This window comes from Planococcus citri, chromosome 2 (assembly GCF_950023065.1).
Source record: "Planococcus citri chromosome 2, ihPlaCitr1.1, whole genome shotgun sequence".
NCBI classification, from domain to species: domain Eukaryota; kingdom Metazoa; phylum Arthropoda; class Insecta; order Hemiptera; family Pseudococcidae; genus Planococcus; species Planococcus citri.
In genome coordinates this window covers 39,497,151-39,522,277 of record NC_088678.1, presented here as the reverse complement: position 1 = coordinate 39,522,277, position 25,127 = coordinate 39,497,151, and the positions used below count along the sequence as shown (strand labels likewise).

Sequence of the window (25,127 nt, the reverse complement as noted above, 5' to 3'; positions counted from 1 at the left end):
GTGAGAGAGCATACCTACCTATACTCATATACCACTCGCCTATCTAGACCAACGACGTATTGTGCATTTTACCTATGTATGTGCAAGCCAACCATGAAATCAATGTTACACTACTAAACACTGTGCAAGGATTAACATTGAAAAAAATAAAAATCACATATTAAATAAAATTTAGACTGCCTGAGCGACATTAGTACGTTCTCATATGCGTCGAAATCCTCCTTTTTTCTTCATTTCCAAAAGATAATAAACATTTCCTCCGCGCGTAATGGTGAAATTCTTTTACCATAGACATGGTGTTGGATTTCCATAATCAACGCTTGAGATATTAATTTTAACGACCATAGACGCACCTGTTTCGGCGAAACAAGTCCAATATCTACATGTACATTGTACGTAGGTCTAGGTACTCGACTATACTCGTGTAAGGCACTTGTTGAGTGCCGCCGAGTCCACGAACCAAATACTGTTATAATTAACAATGTCCTTTTTCATATTACGCTCAATTTCTAATTATAATTCGGCTATCGTTTTGGCACGCCAAATGGAAAAAAAAGGAGAACCTAATCTATTCAACTGTCTAACGGGTCTCCCCGATGGATAACATTGTTTCGTACGTGTTACTGTTCGTTCATACACTAAATATAATACATATAACCGGTTAGTTGGTCGCCTCGCCATCGCCACCGCATTGATTGCTGCATATGAAATGCAATTCCAACTCGTTGTGTACGAGATTAAGATACGTTCTACATACACGAATTACTGTAATACATGTGACGAGCACCATACTGCAGGTATACGTAATCATAACCAACCAATAAAGCCGAAGACTAGTGAAATAGATAGGTTATTTCAATTTTTTTATAGAGCACATTTCCTTGCTTATATCTATACCTTCAGGAGGTTTTGTGTGGAAAAAGTGCATTCTTCCATGTGCTTGTGCCTTGTGGAACAGATAGAAATTTGACTTCCATTGCTGAAAAACGACCATTTGGAAGATCTCCCACTTTTCTGGGAAAGGGCAATGTCAGGGAAATTTGAGATTTTCGATCCAAAATCAGAAAATTGTATGATATCAACTTTATTGTTTTGAAAAATGATCGTTCTTTCATCATACAAGAAGATAGTAATACGAAATTGCCACCCCCTCACTAATCGTTCGTGAAGGGGTGAGTTGATGCACTGAATCAGATGTTGGAAATTTACAGTATTACGTGCTTGATTGTACACATATATCACCAAATTTCGAGCGTGTTTTTAGAGCAGTGTTCCTTATTTCCCTTACTACCATAATGATTGGGAAGCTCCTTAATATTCATGACCCCCTCACCCCTCTCCCCTTTGATGCTTCATAAGTATTTGGCAAAAAGTTCGTGGATGGATTGATGATATTTGCCGGACAACATTCGCGATGTTATGAAAAATTTGCCACCCCCCTCCCTCGAGTGTTGGTTGTTGCAATTTGAAAGATCTGGAACATTTCGGAGACTGAAGGCCTGTAGATGAAAGTTGTTCGTTCATTTTTTTTTTACTAAAATCAGAATTTGTGTTAATTGCTTTGTAAATATTTTGTTCATTGTTCGCAAAATTATACCATTTTTTTAAAGTTGTGAATTAGGGCGGATCGCAAAACAAATATGGGACGATTTTGGCCAAATTCAGTAACGTATTTTATTTTGAGCTTTAAGTCACTCAGAAAATTTTAGCTCCGGAGGTCCTCCTGGAAGGGAGATATGGGCGTTCAAAGAGGAGGTATTTTCGTAAAAATTGTGATTTTTTTCGCTCTAGCCTCCACCCAGCCTGTTTCAGTAAAAATGGCCCAAATCCAAAGTAAGTATAATATTTGAGATTCTGTGTTGACTTGGGCCATTACCGTCAAAATCCAAGATCACTTTTAGGGTTCTACTGAGTGGTGGAAAATTTGCAAATGGCTTATCTTGAGGGTAAAATCGTGTTTTAAAAATGCTTTCTTCCCGAATATTTCGTATATGCTGCAATACCGAAAGATATCTATCATTTCTGAAACTAAAGAAATATTCTGGACTGCAGCGGTACCAATTTTTTGATCGCTGTTATAACTTGAAAAACTCGAAAAAATTAACAAGTTTTTGCCTTGTTTCAACTCCACTTTTCCTAAATTCCTTGATTTGCAGTTAAAGATGATTCTTGAATTTCGTTTGAAATTTCATCAGTCTTTTAGAAATTCAACTCTACCTCAATTTTTTTAACGTGGTTTTCTCATCGAAATTTTAAACGTAGCGAAGACAAAGTGTTTCAGAAAAATTTTCAATACTCGAAAATTTGTTTTTCTGGCATTTTTCCACTGAAAAATTTCGGTTTACCAATGATTTCTGAGCGAATTGATTTTATCAATCTAAGAGATATCTGCAAAATGAATGTTACCTATAAATTTAGTTCATTCCTTCGTGTAAAAATTTCGAGCTTTATTGGTATGAAAATTCCCCAATCTCTTGATTTCCAACAGATTTTGTGTACCATATACTGTGTATGTACTCCGATTAAAGTTCCATAACCTGTATTTTTTTTTCGAAGAAAGAAATGGTACCATAAAGGTCAAACTATGAGGTCATATACGTAACCGTTATGATTCAACCACCCACTATACCCTTCGATTACATCTCACTTGACCCCCTGAATTGATTATCAGCATCGTTCATCCTACATATTCTACAAGACCGCTCGTAAAATCTCGTCCGAACATTAAAAATCAATTTTTATAAAAATATTCTCATATTTTATTCATTTTTGTTTTTTCTCCTACAAAACCTACCGACTTCTACCTACCTACATATCACCACCACCACCAACCGTTTACATTCGTATATAACTTGACGACTCCTGTTACTCTCGCACACACACACACCCAAAACAAATGGTCTAAAATACGAAAAACCCTACAGAAAAAAAATATCTTCAATTTTTTTCCAGACCACATACCGGGTTATTACCATAATTTAACCATGCCAATATAAAAGAAGAAAAAAAGATGTAAAATCCAATTCAATCTCGCCGGATTAAAAATGGCAGCATTTGCTTGTTTACCATTACATAACGTATCCTCGGATTAAACGAGTACCAGGAAAATTTTCCTCCCAATAAATAACCAATTTACATAGACAATCTGAATTTAGTTACGAGGAATTTCGCCTTGACGATTAATTTCTTTACTTTTTCAGACGGGAAAGGGAACACTAAGCCCGTCGAGAGATATTTTTCGCCATCTCATCTTCTCTATTACACGAGCAAATCTCTCGCAAGAGATACTAGTCGAGTGCGATACATTAATATTCGTAGAAAAACAAACGCTTAGGTATTCGCCGATGCTGGCAAAATTTTACTCAAAACCGTGGTATAAGTACACATAAACGACGAGTCAACATTATAGAGTCGATTTGCAGAGCTGATTCTCGCCAAATTACATTTACATTAAACAAACATACCATATTATACTGTACGCAAAAGTAAAATACTAAATTGTAACCGACGCTTACACACACTACCGTTAAATGAAACGTAACGTTTACGCTTGCGTTAACACTATCGTCGTCATCGCTCATCAGCCTCCTCTCTGCATAGACTCAGAGAGGGAAGCATACAGCTTTTCTACGATTATCTTGCATGACATTCTCCAGCGTGTACACTTATCTCTGTATTATCATCAATGTACCTGATTTATACCTATTCATATAATTATTTAAAACCAGAGAATTTAACCAACAACAAGAATCCGAATACGACATTCTCTTACACAGCAGTACGAAGGTAGAGGTACCTCTTGAAAGATTGCAATCATCGGTAGTGATAATTTTTCTCCCTTCTTGACCACAACAAACACCGTTAGAAATTCGAAACTGCGACGAAAATATAAATGGAAACCAACAACATAACATTTTATTCTGTCACCTGAACTTGATAACTAGACCAAAGGTTCATGTCGCCTACACGATTATCATCTACGTATCTCTCGGTCTTCTATAACTACATACTTGTTGCGGTACCTGGTATCAACTTCCTTGAACAGAAAAACAGAACGCCCTATACCTCTCCAATATGTATAAGTAGATGTACCAATACCAACTGCAGACATATGTTTAAACAATAAGCAAACCTCCACATCTCGATCACACCTCTATCGAGTTCCTCAATACCATGTACATAGATATAGGTAGGATGCTGTAACGACGATTACTTATTCGCCATTTTGTTCCTATTAAGAAAATATCCTATGAAGTCATCTCCCGGTTTTTGCGTTGGTGTTTTTTTTTGACGTTCGTGTTCTCAACTATTTTAATCATTTGCTGATCTATTTCAGAAGGAAAGTGGACACTGGTCTATGAAGAGAGCTAGCATCCGTCAGATTTAATTAAATCAAACAATAAAATTACGTTGAATTCGAATCGACTGACTTTCAAAACATAACCATGGCCTTTCTCAAAGCTCTCAATATCAATTATCATGTCTGTAAATTCATCGTAGTTTTCTAGAACTGGTTTGATGGTCTCTACTTCTTTCTTGACGAAGTTTTTATATCTATGTACTTCACCCAGTTGGTTTTGTTCTGGGAAATATAGGCCTACGACGATGGTTGGAACGATCGCTGCATCGACTATCAGCCAAAGGGGGCTATGTTGGATGGATGGGAGAGGCGGAAAAATAGATTTCTGCCCCGGAATACTGATCTTTGAGGAAATGAAGATCTGATCGTTGATGTTATAGTATCCATTCTTTCAGTGTTTTTTATTGAACGACGGTGGAAATTGGCAATTTGTGTAGAATAGTAACTTTGATGCAAACATATTGGGGTGAATTAAAAAACATCCTGGGTTCTGATAAAAATTGGTGATAAAGTTCACTTCGAGTGAGAGACCATTGAAAAGTTTCGAGCCTACTGGGCTGAACCAGGGGCCCTCAAAGTGAGGTAATTTTTTTTAACGTGATTTTTTCCACTTCTGAGTAATGTAATTTGTGCAAAACCTTGCTGGGTCATTCCCCTCTTAAATGTTGCAATTTGGGTTTTCCAAATCTTCTAATGTATTTGACTGGAAAATTCGATACCGCTTTTAGCCATTTACCAAGCACGTAATTTTTTTCAAATTTTTTTTGTAAAATTAATTTGGGGCTCAAATTTGGTCAAACAGTCTGTGCAGAATAACAAATCGACTCATACCATCATCGATCGGCCGGATTCGGCCATCCGGTCACAAAACAGGATTTTTTTTTACTGTTTTTTCTTATATTTTCTGTGAATACGAGAATTGACCGTTTCTCCCCACCACATAAACTTCAGCAGCTGAAATTTTGGCCGAAGGCCTATGCTTGATACCTAATCGACTAATACTACCACCGGTAAGATCTGGAATTTACATTAGAAATCGAATTTTTTGTCCACTTGGTTGCTAATAACTTCAAACGCTAGGCAAAAATCGAAAAATCAACTTCAGTAGCTGAAAATTGGGGGTTGTTTTTTCTTTAGGTCCTCTTTCCACCAGTCCAGATCATGTGGGAGGGTTCCCTTGTTCGGTTCATGCAATGTACCAAAGTTTCACGAATATTTCCTCAATTAGTGGCCATAGCCAGTTACAGTTATTTGTACTTCAAAAGTAGGCTAAGTACTTCATAATTACATGGAATTTCAATGATTTTTCCAGAAAAGTTTGAAAGAACTCGTGAAATGAAAAATGTTCCATTTCTGATTATTTTCCGTCAAAATTAATTTCTTACAATTTCGATAAAGATGAACCAATCACGCAGAAAATTTGAAGCCAGAAATTAAATTAAATTTTATCTCCAGCTTAATCTTCATCTCACGCTTTTCGAAAGATGGAAAGTAAAAACAACTCTAGTCTAACATCTTCAGAATGCACGCGGTGACTACATTTACCGCTCTACTTCTTTCCCAAACTGTTTTTGAGAAAATGGTCCACTCTTTATTTGAGATTCTGCGCTGACCTAGGCTATTGCCGTCAAAATCCAAAAACCACGCTTTTTCATAATTAATATCTCCTATTTGAAGAGCCTTTATCTTACCTTTGGGGGGGGGCACTTCCGAAGCTGAAATTTTTTTTTAGATGGCTTTTAGTTCGAAAAGATAGTCTTCGCTGAATTTGGTCGAAAACTTCGGACATTTTTTCTTTGCGCCCCCCCCCCCTCCTCCCTCTAATAATTAATAAGTTGAAAATGGAGGTATTTTATGTTTCCGCGTTCGGGCGAAGACTTTCTTTTCTGAAGTAATTTGAAAACTTGTTTAAATAAAACGGATCTCGGGGACATTGAGTCGGAAAATTACCCTAATTTCATTCGAATTGACAAATTTTTACACGAAATATTGAGATTGTCAGTTTACTTACTTATTGAAGCCTCCTCGTACAGCAGGAATTGAGAAGAATTGTAATTAGAAATTGAAATTCGAAAAGTCAGGTAAAGTGATCGTCTAATGACTCTAGAGATCTGGGTTATTTCACATGCTGAATACGAATTTGAAGGCGATGTATCAAATTTTCAAACTAAAAAACGAGTGTTCTTATTTTTTTGAGCCAGAAATACTTCGATCTTCACAAACTGCAGCTTTTTAGCCACTAATTCCCGCTTGGATTTGAATCTCATTGCATCAGAGGGATGCAGAAACTCGAAGGAGTTTCTAGGGGGGGGGGGGTATACAATTTACTGCATGAAGGGGGTCAAATTTTTCATGAGATTTTTTTTTTTCGATTCATCCCAATAATATGTTATGTACACTGCACAATTGTACATACATGTTATCCATATCATCAATATTACATACCTATACTGTCACTGCATTTTGATGAGTTCGTCTTTTCCACTATGATGATTTCGATACACTTAACGCTTTAATACCCATAGATACGATTCAGTTCGTACTCAAAAGACATATACCATTACCTTACCTTCGTCTGAAGATACGATGACGCAGTAATTACACCAATACTGTAATAAGAGAACTTAGCATACTTTAAATAAGGATAATCCGATACACACGGATTAAATCATTATTCGTCCCGTTCAATTCGATTAGTATACGTATGTAGCGTGGCCGTGTGCGTGCACCTCTTACTCTAGCTATTACGTATCGCTCGCGATTATACCACTCCGCCGCGCCGCTGCCTTCTCATTCGTCTGAGATCGCGAGCCGAGCCCGCTCGCGATCACCTCACACACGCGCCCATAATATTATGAAAATCATAATCATATACGCACAACGCGTGTACCTTTATGTACTCGTACCTCTACCTCCTTATACATATTATGCTACATACACATACCACACAATGTACCTACAACGAATTTGAATCACGAAATTACCTACTCGCATTTGATAATCACTTTCACTGGAACCGATGTGGCACGATAAATAGGCTACGTTTAATCATCATTTTACTCCTCGCGAACCGCGTCTCTTTGCGCCCAATATGGCCGGGCTCGGCCGCCCCCGCTCAAGCGATCGAGCCGACTCCTCAGCTGAGAAAAAAAATTTGTTTGAACGAATGAGTACTGTTACAGTAACGGTAATTAATTTTCCGCGAAGGAGCCCGCGGTCTTCGATATCCGAAGTCGTCGTTTTGCTTTGCTTTACCGCCAACGTCATCGACGCGACGCGACAAGAATATCGCCCCGCCGCCGGAAAAAATACGCATAAAGGTAGCGAAATAATTAATATTTTATCACCGCTCGTCGCGGCGGCGGTGTCTCTTTGCGCCACTGTTGTCGAATCGCCTCCTCGATCTATACTGTAATTGCTCGCTTTTAATAATTCGATTGAAAATAATTAACCATAGTAATAGGTGTCTACGCCGCAGACGCAGACTCGAGTATTTGTAAATCCAACGTCGCGTCGCGTCGCCTTCAATCAGGAAATGAAAAGGAAACGGAACGAGTGGAAAAACACTGAAATCATCTGAAGTATATTATAATATTGATGTGCTACTGAGGAAATAAAAGGTTTCTGAAAAGACAGAGTAAGCTACCAAGCAATAAGCATACGACTCGAGTACATGAAATGTCACATTTTGTGAACAGATCATCGTGGAAAAATCTATCGAGGTCGAGATGCTGTTAGAATGAAAAACAAATTCGGTAACTGGCTCTCATCATCTCTGTTCCTAAATGTTTTGACCCAGGAAAAATTTTTGCTTGATCTGTGAGATTGTGAGATATTCCTCAAACCACTAGTTTCTTCTTACACCAATCTCGAAAAAAATATCAATATCAATTTATTGAGAATGCTAAAATGGCAAAAAAAAAAACAGGATTTAGTTAGTTGCTGAATTAAACACCCATTAAAACTGAAGTCTTCGTAGTGCAGTTCTGAAAAACCTCATAGCACCTCGTACACAAACCGCAGCTATCGTCTCGACACTTCACATTAGTGGGCTCATTAATCAACATCTCGGTCGATTTCATACTAATCGATTCTTCTCTAATTATACCTAATCTGTTCTACAGAGACAGACCAACAAAATGTCGTGATATTAAAAGGTACCGCATAGTGAACCAAAAGTGACGAGGAAACGAATAATCTGGGGAAAGTGCAGAGATTATATTAGGTATACGAATAAATATAAATGTATCAGATACATGAAAACATGTTTTTCACCATAAAAAAATTCTTTTCAACGTGACACGCGTTAATAAAAACTCGGTTAAAGGTTTTTCAACATCTGCAGGTGAATCTATCATCGTGAGTATCACATATCGCCTGTTAGATACGTTAAAACAATACGATACTCATCTATATATAACCCTTTCCTTTGGTTCCTTTCGTTTTCCTTTCTGGTATGCTGTGTATTTTCACACGTGTGTATCAAATCTCGAGCGATACTAATTGGAAAACACTTCGCGGCCACTGGAGACCACCTACGGCACTACAAACTTTCCTAATTTCGCAGCTCGTTAATCCAATTAAATTCTCTCTCGTTTCGCGTATACATTACACATACTAGATACCTACTAGGTATACCATACACATTCATACTGAGTGTTTATGCTGTGTTTAGGTACAGATATAGTAATGTGGTAGGGGGTACTACAATTGCTGGCGCTTCTTAGCACGTGCACACTTTTGGAAATTCTCTCATCACGTTGTGTAAAACGTTTTACGATGGGTATTCGTACACGTATCGGGTGTCCTGATTCGGATCAGGAAGCAGACTGCTGATAGTGGAGAATTTACCGTGTGCGAGCAGCCTAATTTCATAATTGATGAAGTTCTGGCAGCGAGGAGTATGATTAGGAAGATCCATTCTGGTATTTTGATTCCTAATTTAAATTCAGAGATTTTTTACCATAAATTTCATCTTGAGGGATTACATCCGATTTCAAGCATTGATAATGCTGATGTCTGCAGATGCAGAATTCCTGTTGTAGACCAGTGGGTCAAAATTTAGTGCCTGACCGTGCCTTGAAGAGAGAGTGTGGAAGACCGCTTTTACCCCATTATATTATGGTCTTCGCATAAGTTGAGTTTTTCTGTTTTTTTTTTTTTCAATTTTTCCTGAAGAAAAAGTACACGTACTGGAGTCTTCAACAGGTCATCAGAATGGGGTAAAAATTGAATTCCGTGTAATATTTCTTTGAACCACTCTCTTCCTTCCTCCTCCTCCTCCTCCTCCAACCAGAATCCTTCAACTCGAGGATGCTGATGAGTGATGATATAATCAATTAATTGATTACATTTTTCAAGATAGCTACATATCATGATGTCACGAATTACAATAAAACGTGCAATATTTCGCAGAAGAACACTCCATTTCATAGAAATGGGTCGTTTACTTCCCTTTTCTATAACCATGCTTTCTGTGTGGTCCTAATTAATTACATCCATCATTTATTTCATTAAATATAACTAAGTGCCACAATTAATTAATTAGTAATAACGTCAATTTGCTGGTGAATCTCAAATGCACAATATTCAAGTTTATAAAATAGAACTCGATAAATTATTCGCGAATTTCTATATTCAGTACCTACTCCATTAACTAACAAGTTTTTGGAAACTAGTGCAAAGCCAAGGTCGGTTCCACCCATAAGGGAATTCCTACTTTTTTAAGTTTCTCCCATAACATTTTATTTTGAATCCCCCTGCCCTTTCAATTTTGCAAAAAAAAAATCCAAGACGACTTACGTTACCCCAAGATTGTACCGATATTCTTCGTAGTTTCGGTAAATATTTTTTTCATTGAATCATAAATTTGTTTCAAAATACGATCCGATAGGGCATGAGAGCGATCGATTATCTAATTGAACTAGAAGGGACAGGATTAAAACACTAGAGAACAGAGGGCAGAGACCATTTTCAGTTGTGTTTTTCTGTTGCTTTCGTGCAACGCATCCAAAAAAAATGCCACTTCTAATTGAAGCATACGTTTCCAAAACGCACCAAGTCCAAAAAAATATTGATAAGAAATTCATGGTACTTAGTACAATTTGGAAACGTAGAAATGGCCCAAATTGGCTGATTTTTTGGGCCGCAACTTTGTGCTAGATAGCCTTGCAACCTCAGAATCTTTGAAAATGGACTTAGTGCGTTTTGGAAACGTATGCTTCAATTAAGTCATCTGATCAAGGAACCTCTCAATATCGTTTTTGATTTGAATGGGACCACGACTTTTGGGAAAAGTATGGTCGCCATAACATAACCAAAATTCAGTTGTTCAAATTGATTATTCGATTTTTTAAAATTCAAAATTGACCATTTTCGGCGATTCATGTTTTTTTTTTAAAAAAAAAAAGATCTATTAGTTAATTATTGAGTAAAAATTATGAAAATTAATCTCGAAACCAATATCGACTCTCCAACCCGAATTTCACCATTTCAAGCAGTTCTGGAACATCCAGTGCCACTTTCAATTTCTACAGAATTTTGAAATTTCTCCAGAAAACGCGAAAATGCATTTGAGACGCTAAAAATCGAATTCCGGCTTATTTTTGACTGACTCGTATTAAACGAGTTCAACCATATTTGAATTGATTTCCAGGCAAACGTTTCGAGTGTGTTTTTTATCAGCATTTTCATAATGAATGATACTGGGGTATTTTGAAATTACACACACTTGAGCCTCCAGAATGGCTCTAGAACAGAGTCCTGCACGGTATAGTTAAAATAGCCGAATAACCGCCGGAGCTATCGGCTAATCTAACTACAGGTTACGAACTGCAGTTAATTTTGTCGGCGCGCGCAACCGACAAATAACTAACTACAACTACCCGCCGATGCAGCGGTAGTTAGGTTAATAACTGCGATTATACCGCATTCGCCAGCGTTGTAAAGATTTTCATATGGAGAGAACAATCAGTGATCCCATAAATTAATTTTCTAAATTGGCACACTTTTTGCCATAATTTATGAGTTTAATTCTTGAAATAAATTTATCACCCGATTCCTTGTCCGTCTCTGATTCCCTCATTTTTTTTTATGAAAATGTTTAAAGGTGCTAATTTGGTGAAGGTTTTTTTTGAATTTAAAAGTGTGATTTTCGAACGAATTGCTTGACAAAATTACGAGTCGGCAATGACGGGCCGAATAGGGGAAGGGGGTGGGAAGAAAGCCCGAAAAATTTGATTATTTTCCGTTTCAATTCCCAGACCAAAGTTGAAAAATGAAAAAATTGAGCTCGTGCGTGGAAAATAATGTCGTTTTAATTGAAATTTGCCAGAATAAGGTTTCTTCATTGCAGTCAAAACTGCTAAAAAGTCCCAACTTTTGCTGAAATACCAACAAAAAAAGGTACTTTTTCATCACATAATTCGCAAACAATATTTAATTTTTATAAAAATTGGTTCTTTTTGAAATCACAAAAGTTTGTTCTGAGATAATAAAGAATTGTACACTTCAGCCAAAAACGGATATAAAACTTATTTTGGACGTAAGAATTATTAAAAATTATCGTTTCACCGCAATGATTCAATTTAAAAAAAAAAAAAAAAAAAAAAAAAAACAGGAAAATTATGGTCAAATTTGCTTAAAATTGAGTTTTACTTTTCAAATGTGTCAAATCATTAAAAATGTGGTCTTATCTCAGAATTCAGGTCAATTTTTTTTATAGCATGAATAATGTTTGTAGGTAATACAACTTTTTACTGCAATGCTTCAATCTTTAAAAAAAAAAACATAAAAACTGAAGTCAAATTAGGTTAAAATCATGTTTTGCTTTCTAAATGTATCAAATTTTTCAAAAGATAATTTTTTCAAAAAATTCACGTCAATATGAATTAGTATAAACTTTTAAGATTTCTTCTAACTAAGGTAACCAATTACTTATTAATTAATTCTCATCAACAAGTATCCCAGTCAACGCAAATTAGTTGGAAAAAAATTTCAACCAAACACGCAAACAGTATGGCGAGTAATCATTTTAAAAAAATTCTTCAAACATGTAAAATGGTATCTAACAGCATTTTTTTTTGAAAAAGTTAATATTTTTTTGAAATAATCACTACTTTATCACAATCTGTTCACTTGCCAATTTTCAGAAACTAAACACCAAAAATTAACAAAGTCAAATGTACCTTGCAATCAGCAAAATTTTCAAAAAAATTGAAATTGGAATATAATGTACCAGTTTTTTCGAAGATGTGAGTGCGGATAATCGCAGGTAGTGGAGTTATCTTAACTACAAGTTAGTCAATGGTTACGTTATCTGAGTTACAAATATAATCGCACCGGCCGGTGCGGTTATAACCTGCCGTTAGGATGACTAATAACCATAGCTACCCGCACTCGGCGCGCGACTAACGCAGATAACTTTTAACTATACCGTGCAGGACTCTGCTCTAGAAGGTGAACTTTGGATTCTGTGGATTGGTTCTTACGAACAGAAAATTGTTGATCTTTCAAATTTTTTTCCATGCCAAAACTCATTTGAGGAGGTGTTCGCCTGAAAAATCTGCTGAATCGTTGACCTATTTTTCAAATAGGGCCAGAGAAGGTACGATTTGATCTTTAGCTGCCCAAATTGATTTCTCATCTTTTTGAAGAAATTTCAAAATTCTAATGAAACCGAAAATTGCGCTGCAGTTTGTAGAGTTGCTGAAAATCGTGAAATAATTTTGTTGGTTGGAGGGAGAGGGGGGTTGATATTGGTTTTAGGACTGATTTTTGTCATTTTTATCAAATATTTTATTTTTTAAACTTTTTTTCAAAGAGTGTAAATTAATAAAATGGTCAATTTTGAATTTTTTAAAATTCGCTTAAAAACAATTTAATGAGCTGAAATTTTGGTTATGGGGATTTCAGACCATGTTTTCCCTCTGAATCGCGATCTGCTTAAAACCGTAGACAGACATCTGTATGATATTTTCTCTTGTAATCTAACTAGGCTTTATTTGAACTTTAAGAGCACCAATACAAGTAGTAACTCAGATGCGCTGAATTGAGGAACCATCACTAAGTAGGACGTATGAGGTAATTATAAGGAAAAATTTATGATTTGGAAGATTTTGGCCTCTTGCGAATCCTTTCGATTTTTGAGGTTTGATTTGTCTGTATTCGCGTTTTCTTGTTAGTTTAGTTACAATGAATTCTGTCGTCAACTGACAGCAGATCTAAAGTGATAGGACTCCCGGTGTGTATGTTGATGCTCTCTACCTCTACACTTCTACATTGTATACCTATGTATGTATACGTTGTATACGTACAAATAGTTTGAATAACTCGTTAAAAAGAAAAGTGTTAATACCTAAGTCACCTTGTACTTGTATATAATCTTCACACATAGCACCGATAGCAATAGCAGCAGCAAATGCAGTAGCTATAAGAGAACAGCACCACCACCACCAACGATCAGGACAACGAAAGCAAACGTGACATTTACACATAAATCATAAAACGTTCCGTAAAATTACGTAATTTGTGCTCGTACGCTGCTTAAATTATTTAATACCTCCGCGTCATTTCTCTTATACAATATACATATGAATACCATTTTTACATTTCACTTCTTTAACCCACATTACACTCGTACAATTCGAGTACATCGGATACGATTAACCGGAGTAAAGTCTACGTTATTTTGTAGGTAGCACCATAGAGGTAGGTATAGTATTCTACGAATACGTACTACATGCAGTCGTACGATATTCGCATGGTATTCGTGCACATACCTATATACGTAATTTGAATTCAAAATTCGCATTCATCTTATACAATGTCAACACGCAGAGCACGCATTGTAATGCTCCGAAAGGGGAGCTCAGACACGGTGAAGAGAGAGAGATAGATAGGAAAAAGGTTTCATTAAACCTGTTCCACATATTTAATCCATCTCCACCTCTCCACCATCGTTGCTCGCGAATCGTCATTTATACCGTACGAATATAAATATTATAAGTATAGAAATTGCGTAAGAAGCTTTTCTTGGATTTCACGTGTGAGAAAAGTGACAGTCGCGTATTTTTATTATTCGCGATCTAATCTTCCATAATAGACGAGATATGTCAGTACGAGTACTTGTTATAAATGCTAGGGGGTTTTAAGGAGTCATCGCAATCGTCCTTGCACCTCTCGTTCCCAACGGAATTGTCCGCCTTCTGCATCACCTGCGAGTACTCCAACTCAATGAAAGGTTAAACCAGGAAAGAAAAATCACACGGTCTCTGTCTCTGCAATGCAGCCTGGCAAACACTTACACTTGACTAATCCGATGTACTCGACTCTTCACGTCGGTCGTCGTCGCACGCGTACAACGTACATCGTATACAGCTTTGATAAAATCTGTCCATTTTTCAAAATAATGAACAATAATTGGCACTTATCTGGTATTACGATCATGACTAGGATTCATGCTTGTCATCTCAAATGTACAGATGTACTCGTAGTGTACTAGGTACACTTTCTTTAAATACGTTTACGTATGTAATTTTTTTATCATCTCATATACGAATATTTTTTCTTCTTTTCGTTTTTCCCTTCTTCTCGTGCAAAGTACACGTTGAATTTTGTGCGTGTTTTTTCCCCTCAGTTCGTTGGCCGCTTTGGTAATTCAATTTTCTCCAATTAAGCCGCATAAATAAGTAAAAGTTATGGTATATTTTATGAAGAAATTATCTTGTTGGTTGCTTCACGAGAGTAATACACTAAAATAGCTACGGATGTGTGTATGTAGTTAGACGTATGACTATGAACCTAGGTATATGTACGTGTAATAGATTGATAATTTTATGCGCTCTCGTAGATTTGCCTTCTCTTTCTTTCTTTAATATCATAATGGAGCTATGTACATGTACAATTGTACATTGTACATCTCTTATCGTTTTGAGTTCTTTTCGTGAACCATATAGATTAATTGACCTTTTAAAGTAGGTAAGTAATCTGACTAACGAAAACAAAAAAAAGACGGTTATTTAAACCTAGGTAATTCGAGATGAAAGTTGGACGCTACTTAATGGTAGGAAAATTTCACGAAACGAGCCGAGTAATTGTGTGCGACGAACGTTGTATATGGGTTTTTATTCGCGATGTTGCCTCGGGGTGTTTTGCCAAGTTTGACGTTGAATCGTCATTATGATGTAATCGTGATGCATCGAAGTATTTTGCCCTATTTTCAACAAGTAAGCATTTTTACGTTCATTATAGCTGGGTGTTTTTTTTTCGAGGATTATGATTTTCACAGAACGAACTAGCGGAAAATGTTTTTCCAATTTTTCAACATTTTCGTATGAGACGATTGTATCGAATATAGGGTCGTTTTATTGTTCATCTAATTACTTGTTTACTTTATAAATTTTGAAAGACAGTGAAAGGGTGGTATAGTTTCCTCAAAATTCGTATTCTTCTGGGTAGAGGTGTATCAATTTTTTCAAAATTTTTACCACTTTTCTTATTTGCATATCTGAAAATAGTCTTTATTGGTCAATTTCACAAAATTCCAGGTTGTCTTTTTTTCATACGTTGATCATCTGAGTAGAGTATCTTAAATTTTTTCTTCTGGAAATGAAGAGAAAACAGTTTGAAAATTCGGTTTTGGAGTCGAATTTTTTACAAAACGTCAATTTTGACTAGAAAAGAGGCGCATGGTTGAATCAGCCACCAAAATTATTTGTTTTCATCAAAATCATACTGTTTTAATTTTTTTTTGATGATTTCCAATAATGCATGTAATTGAAGTAAATTTTAGACTCAGAAGAGCCTGACAAAGCTAATTTGATTTTTTTTAAAAATTTGATTGAACAAACCAAAAAATTTTGGTCAAATTGCCTCAACATGATGCAGCAAATATTTCAATTTTTTTACGACCTTTCTCAAGCTGTATCTTGACTTGAGGAAATCATTACAAAATAATTATATTTTGAAAGAAAAAACTATTATTCTAAAAATGTCTCAACTTGACAAAAGTAAACTTTGAGCTTTTTTAATGCTTTAAACGTGATAATATGGAAGTTCTAAAGACATCGAGCCACAAAAAAAAAATCGAAAAAAAAAATTCAAAAAATTTTCAATTTTTTTAAGCTTGAAGCTCTTACAGCTAGAGCGGTCAAAAATTGACTAAAAATTTGAAATTTTTCTTTCATTTTGTTGAGGTCATCTGGCCATCGTATTTGCACCAAAATTTAGTTTTCTTCATTCTTGCAGTGATTTCCTTGTGAACTTCAAAGGTAAAAGAGTGTACGGAGTTGTAGACTGCAAATTGCTCCAGTTTGTGTCTCTTTTTTGCCAAAACATTTGAAATCTTGTTGTTTTTTTTTATACCTACTCATTTGTGTATTGAAAACGGAATAAATTATGGTTAATTTTCTTACAGTTGATATGCTTGTAACCCCAGGTTGAAATTTATTACTCACCTGTTACCACAAAATGGATAACAGAACTTTCTGTTGATTCAACTTGGTATTTAAGAGTCTATTTATATCTGTCAGGTCTCCAAAACTATTTATTTCGACACATCGAAGTCAAAGGTGAATTCAACTGTGATTTTGATTAAGTTCCTGTGAGAGAAATCTGCGAGCTGATCCCCCCTTCTCTTCTCATATCTGATTCGGTAAATGGTTTTAAATTTTTTCCTATTTTGTCTTGGTCTATCTGTAGTATTTAGAACTACTTGAATGGCTATGTTTGTGAGAGATTTTTAGATAAATTATTCGTGTTTCTCTCAATGTTTACTGGTCATTGGTCATTTTACGTGATAAGAAGAGTGTAAAATGCTAATTAACATTTTTAAATAAGACTCATAAAATGAAATTTGAATGTAATTCAATCTAATCAGCAGTAGATACAATTTATTCGATAAAAATATACCTACGAATAAGAAGCCGTCAAGTTTATAAATAAATCCGATAACTCGGAATCATAACATTAATGAAACGTAAGTAGAACACGTATGTACTCGTACTTGCATCGCGGTGTACAATTTCCTCACATAACACGTTTCGAAAAGTCGAACTGGAAGACAATACTTATGCAATAATATGCGAAAAAAAAAGACATGAACGACCGAGACTGCCCCTCGTTCACGTGTTTACCCACCATATACGATCCAGTTTTCCAAATCAGTCAAGCATCATGCAAAGTTCTACGTCAACTGAAACCTCTATCGTCCAACAGCATTCCGGAGTGAAAGCCAATAATGAAACTGGACGTAGTAAAACTTTTCTAAAAGTTTCCAAATGTGCATCATTTTTTCTTAATCTTACGATCGCGGCCGAGTCGGGTATTTGAAGTTTATCGTCGAAGGTAGCCCAAAGTATCAGGATTTACGCACAGTGTGTGAGGACTACAAATGGATGTAAACCGGTTGAAAAAAAAATTGTGCGAATCTTCTCTGGAATAGATCATCTTATTCGTATAATTTTAACATAAAACCTCGCTCTATAAATACATAAGTACGTACATATCGTTCTATATAGATCCACTGGCTGCGAGCATGAATCACAATATTGATCGATAAAACGTTTACTGTATAGATTGACATATTGGCCGCGCCTGATCTAGGATTAGATCACGACTTTTTCTTGAGAAGAAATGAAACACTCAGACTGACAGAAACAAAAAGGTGAACTGCTATTTGCATCCGCAACTGGATCAAGGACCTGATGTGTGGCAGATTTTTTTTTGTTTTTCTTTGGAATCTATGCAATACAATCATGATTTTCGTGGTTTTGGCAAAATGACGAGTGGATGTTCGATTTCCCCCTTTTTCTAATTCGTCGAATAGGTCAAATTAATCGTGTGTTTTTTCAATTCACGATCAAACTGAAGTACTTGATCCTTCTGGTACAACGCCTTTTCTAAAATTACTTCATTCTACATAGGCATATATTTATAATGTCAGTAAGTACACGTACTCGTATGCTTGGCTATATTTACGTATCTAAAACACACGTATGTGTACTATCTCTTATGGTAATTATTCAAACAGGTTCTTTCTCAATTTTACGACTAAAATATCTGAATTTCGTGCAACATCAGTAGTCGTAATGTAATTAGTGAGTTCTTAAAAGGCTTTTTTTTCTTCTTTTATTCGCTTTCCATTGCAATACGCGTATAGGTGCCATTAAGTCAAGGTTAAACGGTGGCTAACGATTATCCAGTTTTTCCAATAGTAAACATCTTAAGGAAGCCTATGTTGCTTTATTCTCTTATCATGTTGATCTTGAATATCTCTTACATCATCGTTAAACATCACTCAAAATATGAGATAATCTATCAGTCAAATACGTGCATTCGTTTTTCGATTCAAATTGATGAATAATTAAAGTGACAAATGACAAGAAGATATATTGAGCCATTTGAATTTCAGAAGGAATAGAGCAAAAAGGAAATTCAGTTGTGAGAAAGCTGCCAATATAAGTCGTTGAGAAAAAAACAAATGTACGTATACGTACTTGGTCTTTTTCAACTCACGTTTCTCTCTCACTTGTGAAAAAATATGAGATTTTCAATCTGACCTAATACGTATTTGCCTACTCATCGGATTCTCAAAGATGTCCTTCATGTCAAATTGCACAAAAACACCTCTCACAGATTTGTTTGTCTCGGAAAAGTAAAGAATCTTATCTCGAGCGACCATACATTATTTGAGAATTTTTCATAGATTCGAGGTAGCATGGCCTTGTGCCATATGAAGCTCGAAAAGAAGAAAAGTTACGTGTGGTGGACATTGAGTAGGTATTCCTTTCTCCATTCAGAAGCTTATGGTAGGAAGTTGAATGAAAAAGGTGGGTAAAGTTTTGAATGGATAGAATGTGAAGGATTTTTCGAGTTATGCAATAACTCAAAGTGTGTGACAAGAGTGTACTTATTTTGTGATGAGAACGATGTAGGTGGTGGTTGAATAGAAAAGCAAAGGGTGGATAGTTTATTTGCAGAATTCACACGTGTGATCTTTTGCTTCGTTTACACACCAGTCTATTTGTAAGAGGAAAAATTAATCGTGGAATTTTTTTATCATAATGGAAGAGAAAGTGTTGTTGATATTGGCAGTAATACGATTGTAATAAAAAAATTCCAATTTAATTGCTCCGTTGTGTACAAAGATGTTATATGTAGAAGGAATAAGAAAACGAAACGCTTTTGTAGATCTTTTAGTAGGTACTGGTTCCTTTTTTTTCTGTTTAGAGAGTAGGTAGGTGTATTGCCTTATTTGAATGTGTATGTGAAAAGTCGACTGATACGAATGTAAAATTAAAAGTGTAAAAAAGCTTACTTTTTATCGGTGTTCGTTGGAATTAAAAATACGTTGTAAAGATTGACTATCGCATCGATCTTGGTAAAACATAACAAAGTATAAGGCTTGCTCAGCGACATTCAAGAAAAAAACACCTTGAACACTCGTAAATCAGCGCGAAAATCACCGATAATGGTTACACTCGCACTATATGGTATGTATTTTCAAGTATGAACTAAAAAAACAACGAAATGAAGAAAAAATTCAACCGTAAACGAAATTTGAAACTGATCACATTCCGCGCAAAATTCACATTTGGCCGAAGAAATAGAAAATTGACCCGGAGCGCGAGGTCGCGCGCGCGCACATGAACACTAAAATTTTTTTAAAAGCTCCGGACAGGAAACAAAAACAATCACCACAAAACACCTCTAAATTGAAAAATTTTCGTCGTGTGAGCAACTTGATCGCGCGCGTATCATAGCCCGCATTCGATGAACGAATTTCAGACTGTTCTTGGAGATGGAACGAAACCAGCCGAATGATGTAAAATATACGAAGCGAGCGAGCGCAAGAGAGAGAGAAGCACGGAGCACGTATCGCGATGAAGGCGACGACGACGACGAGCTACAGAGTCCCAAGAATGAAGAAAAAAACCGCACCACTACCACCAGGAAACGGCGGTTATTGTCTTGGAGTAACAGCGAGTGAGAGGTAGACGAAAACCTGGAGACATCAAAAGTAAAACTAATACGTCAGAATGGCGTAGATTCTTGTTGCGGGCACGTTGTCGATACTTGTGCTGTCGTTGTAGTTCTTGTTCTCCGAGTAGTTCTCGTCGTCCATCGATTCTTGTTACAGCCACCGCTCACGCTCTTCTTCTTATTGGAGCTGTGAGATGAGATACACTCCATACAGCTGTATAGCAGATCTAGTGTTGGATGGTCGCGATGCTGGAGTATCGTGTCGAGAGCGCAATAAGCTCTTTCGATTAAACGATATGAACCGCAGTAGAAGAATCAATGGTTTACCTCGGGGCTATAGATAGAGTTGGCTGCTACACGGAAAAAAATTTTAATAAAAATTACTGGTCAAATAATAATAAATGTCAGCCAAAAAATACATTTTACGTAGAATTAGGTAAAATTTATTTCTCTCACAGTAGAATTTACTAATCTCATAGTAAAAATCACTCAACGTGTGGTTCAATTCGTGATGAAAGTAAAAATTACTTTTCTGTATGGTATTTTTTTTCACAAAATTCAATGTAATTTTTACTATTTACGGATGGTAAATTTTTACTATTCTGTTCAAATAAAAATTACACAGTTGTAGAGGTAATTTTTACTACTCTGTCCGAGTAAAAATTACACAGTTTTAAAGGTAATTTTTACTATTATATCCGAGTAAAAATTACCTATGCACTTGTTGAGGTAATTTTTACTGTTACTTTTAAGTAAATTTTCAAAAATATGGAATATTCAACCTGCGAAAAATATCTACGAGTTTGAACTTGCCACCTCACCTCTGATTTGCGATTCAACGTGAAAATATTGAACTTATGGTACCTAGAATTAAATTTTAAAGCTGGTGACGTTGATTATATTGCCTTCTGGAGCAACTCCAGTGAGCTGGCGGAAAGAAAACTTCTGCTGGAGGCTCCAGATTCACTCGAAAATGGTCGCAATCGATTCGAGTGTTTGATTTTAGTATACCTAATATAGGCTACTTATAAACCAAATTTCAGATTTTTATATACCATTTTCCTTACATTTTACAATCTTAGTTGGTGTAATACCATTTATCTATTTTAATAAAACTATCCCAAGACAACTATTAATTTTCAATTTCCTTCAATGTAGAATTTATTTGTCTCCCCTCCTCCTCATCAAAAAGGAAATTTATTAGATTTTCGATTTTCGAATTCATAATAAAATTGAAATAACACACGTACTTTGCTAATTCGTGGAAGTTTTGATTTCATTTACTCGTACCTACACCTCCTTGACAAATTAATTGAAAATTTAAAGCATCGCAATGCGATGACAAACAAATATATTCTTTTAATGCCCTAACTCTCGATCGGTTCTCATAGCCGAGTAGGTAGGGCTGGTAGTTAGGAATTGTAGGGACCCAGGTTCGAATCCCCATTAGGTAGGTAGGTGATGGATTTTTCGTAGGAAGTGAAGAGCTGGAAAAATACTTCGGAGCGAGCACATGACAATAGTGCAGAAAAAAATGAAATTTGAACCCTCCTACCACCTCATTTTAATTTTTGAAAATTGAATTTGGAAATTTGATATCATTTGCCGAATGAATTTTCATTTTATTTATTGGAATACTTTTTACTATAGCCAAATAGTAAAAATTACCCTGACATGAGTAATTTTTACTTTTTATGAAGTAAAAATTACCTCAAGATGAGTAATTTTTACTTTATCAACTAACTATTTGTATACAATTGGATCATGTCATTTTTACTATTGCCATAGTAAAATTTATTAAAATGGGATAATTTTTACTATACAATTACAGTAAAAATTATTGTAATTGAACAGTGAGAAATACTGAGTTTTGAAACAAATTTTATCATATTTTTGAATGGGATCCGGTTACTATGCTGAAATAGTAAAAATTACCCATACTTTTTTTTTCCGTGTAGCGATTTATGACATCGAAATGTACACCTAACGTAAGCTCCCAGCAGCAGAGGTTCTCAACATTTTATAGTGTATATCGCACGAAACGTATAGGTATTCTTGTCGGAAGACAACTTGGCGTGTTCCAATAGATATACATATCTAATAAATTAATATGATGTATGGTATAATTAAGTACGAGATGGTCCGACTAGGCGACGACGCGACGTGCTGCTGAAACGTGTGAATGAGAATACACGACGTGTAATGGCTCGTAGACGTGCGAAGAACGTAGATCGTTTGCTATTGTTTCCGAGGACGAGGTTTGATTTGAATCGATAATTATGCTTAGGAAGTTAATTATTCGATTGGGGGTTTTTGCTCGTTATAATGTGTAGCAGCCATTTTGTGTTTTAGAATGTGAGATTTGGTTAGTGTATCGATGTATGTGTGTTTTATAAAGGTTTTCTCGAGTATGGTCCTTGAGGAGATCTTTTGTCTTTGTATCAACACTGTCGTTCTCGTGTTATTTCATTTGAAATGAATTTGTGTTTGGGGTCTTGAGACTATTGGGGTATCCAGAGGCACCCTTTATTTCAGCAAAATGAAAACTGAAGAGCAGTAACTTCCTTGAATTTTTTACATTAGATCCTAACATACCCTTAAACTATATTTAGTTCCAGGTTATTTCAGTTTTTGCCTATCAGTGATCAAAATTGGAGGGGTAGCAACAATTATGGATACCATATCTCTAAAAATAAGAAAGTAGGTATACGTGATGGAGTGGAAATCAATTGAGGCAACTTATTCTCAGCCAGTTCAAAGGTGTTATTCACATTTGAGCTGATTTTTAGACGAATATATGTACCTTGAACGCGTTTTTTAATCAGAATATTTTATAAGGGGAAAAATTTAAAATAATGAATTTGAAAAAAAATTTGTATTCTATTCATTGGAGAAATTTTTGGATATTTATGGGAATGGTTGTAGTATTTATCAAAAACCAATCCCCTAAATTCGAATTTCATTACAATATTTCGAGCCATTCTGGAGCTTCCAATGAGGTTTTCGATATCTCCACGAAGGCAAGGAAACTAATTTGAGCAGCGAAAACTTCAGGGCTCGCAGAGTGTCTACTGGCAAGAAAATAGCAAGAAAATAGTATAGAAATTCCTTCGAAAAGCAAGAAAATTTCCAAAATTTCACATAAAAATCTCTGAAAAATTGAAGTTATCCCACGAATTCTGAAAAATGCGGAAATCAGAAAAGTCGAATCCTTCATTAAAATTGATGTTATTCTATTTTTCGAATTGCAAATTTTCCAAAGCTCTTGCCCTCGCTTCGCTCGGGCTATTTAAGATGCTGCTTATGGGGCTTTACAAAATTCAAAAATTAAAATATAAAAATTCCAGAAATATTCGTAGCATCCAAACCATTTGAAAAGTGCGAATTTTATATTTTTTTCTAAACAAAACCACTGATTTTTCAAAAAAAAAAATCGAAAAATTCTCGCTTCGCTTGAGCAGTGATTTACCTTCGTTTCGATGGAATATTCTTTCATTATGAAGGATTTTCGAAAAATTACCCAAAATGTCGATTGTTTATTTTCTTGCTTCAACAAATAAATTTTTCAGAGAAAACTGTGGGGAGCCGAGGGGAGCGAAGATTTTTTTATGCGTAAACATGAGGGGGCCGAGGGGGGTACAAAACTTCATATTTGAAAGCAAGAAAAAAGCACGAAGTAGGCAAGAAAAAAAGAAATTTGCTTTTTTGGTTTCAGTAGACACTCTCGCTCGTACCATGTTACTTTTCAAGTTACTAAATGCTTAGATACTATTTTTACTTTTTAAAAAAGATTTTCAAAGATTTATTTTTTTATAACTATACATTTTCAAGAAAAAAAATGCTGAATATCAATAAGTGAGTAGTTTGAAGAAGTACACACTTTTTTCAACTGGCTACCGTGCGTTTTCAGGGTTACGAATACATAGGAAAGTTCCTGCTTTTTGCTAAAATTGTCAAACTGCCTTTTTGTCAAAAATATCAAAGAATTTCACTTTTTGTCAAAATTTCCGAATAGTTCCGTTTCTTGCTAAAAACTCAATTTTTCGCAAAAAATCCCGAAAAGTATTTCTTTTTTTACTCAAAAATTACGCCTAAATTCCACTTTTTTCCCTGAAAAATTCCGAAGTCTGTTTTTTTCAACCTAAAAATTAACCAAAAAAGTCCCTTTTTCAACAAAAATTGCAAAATGATACGATTCTTGAATTTTCAGTCTTGCTTTTTGCCGAAAATTGCCAAAAAAAATGTCCTTTTACTCGTATTTATTGCTAATTTTTGTTTTTTAAATTGAGGAGCACAGGGAAAGAACGATGTAACTGGTATTTTGCAAACTTTACAAGAGAGCGTTTTAAAGATTGAAATGTTTTTCAGTTTGAAAGTATAATGTTTCAGATATATTCCTTAAGTCTATTAGAACAATTTTGAGCATGAAAATATCATTCAAGAGTTATCAGAATACCTTGAGAGCATTTTAAACCTAACTTGCAAGAAACAAGTTACATCGTTCTTTCCCTGTGCTCCTCAATTTCGAAAATTATTCAAGAGCCTCGGTGAGGTATTTTCCAGAAATTCCAAAAAAGCCCCTTTTTTTTGCAAAAAATTGTAAATTGTCTTAAAGTCTCTCTTTTTTGCCAGAAATTGTCAGAAAAACATTCCTTTCGTTAAAACCGCCAGTCTTGTTTTAATTCATTTTTTTTTTTGGTCAAAATGAAAAAAAAAACTTACTTTGCCGCCAACTAAAAAGTGCCATAGTCAGTCTTCATTTTTTATTAAAAAGCTTCAAAATAGT

At 35.4% G+C, this 25,127-nt stretch overlaps 2 protein-coding genes across 4 annotated transcripts in view; one reads left to right on the top strand and one right to left on the bottom strand.

Annotated features, from left to right (window-relative positions):
• The window catches only part of LOC135835730 (uncharacterized), a 44,659-nt gene extending 24,251 nt beyond the window's left edge, over nucleotides 1-20,408 (bottom strand). Inside the window, exon 1 of the mRNA XM_065350125.1 lies at nucleotides 19,677-20,408. The gene's annotated coding sequence lies outside the window, so the exon portion shown is untranslated. The remainder of the gene's footprint in view (nucleotides 1-19,676) is intronic.
• The window catches only part of LOC135835731 (angiotensin-converting enzyme-like), a 138,653-nt gene that overhangs the window by 29,321 nt on the left and 84,205 nt on the right, over nucleotides 1-25,127 (top strand). Inside the window, exon 1 of one of the 3 annotated variants that reach the window (XM_065350134.1) lies at nucleotides 15,382-15,585. The exons of the other annotated variants lie outside the window; for them this stretch is intronic. The gene's annotated coding sequence lies outside the window, so the exon portion shown is untranslated. Of the gene's footprint in view, nucleotides 1-15,381; nucleotides 15,586-25,127 lie in introns of those variants that run through there. 3 annotated transcript variants of the gene reach the window in all.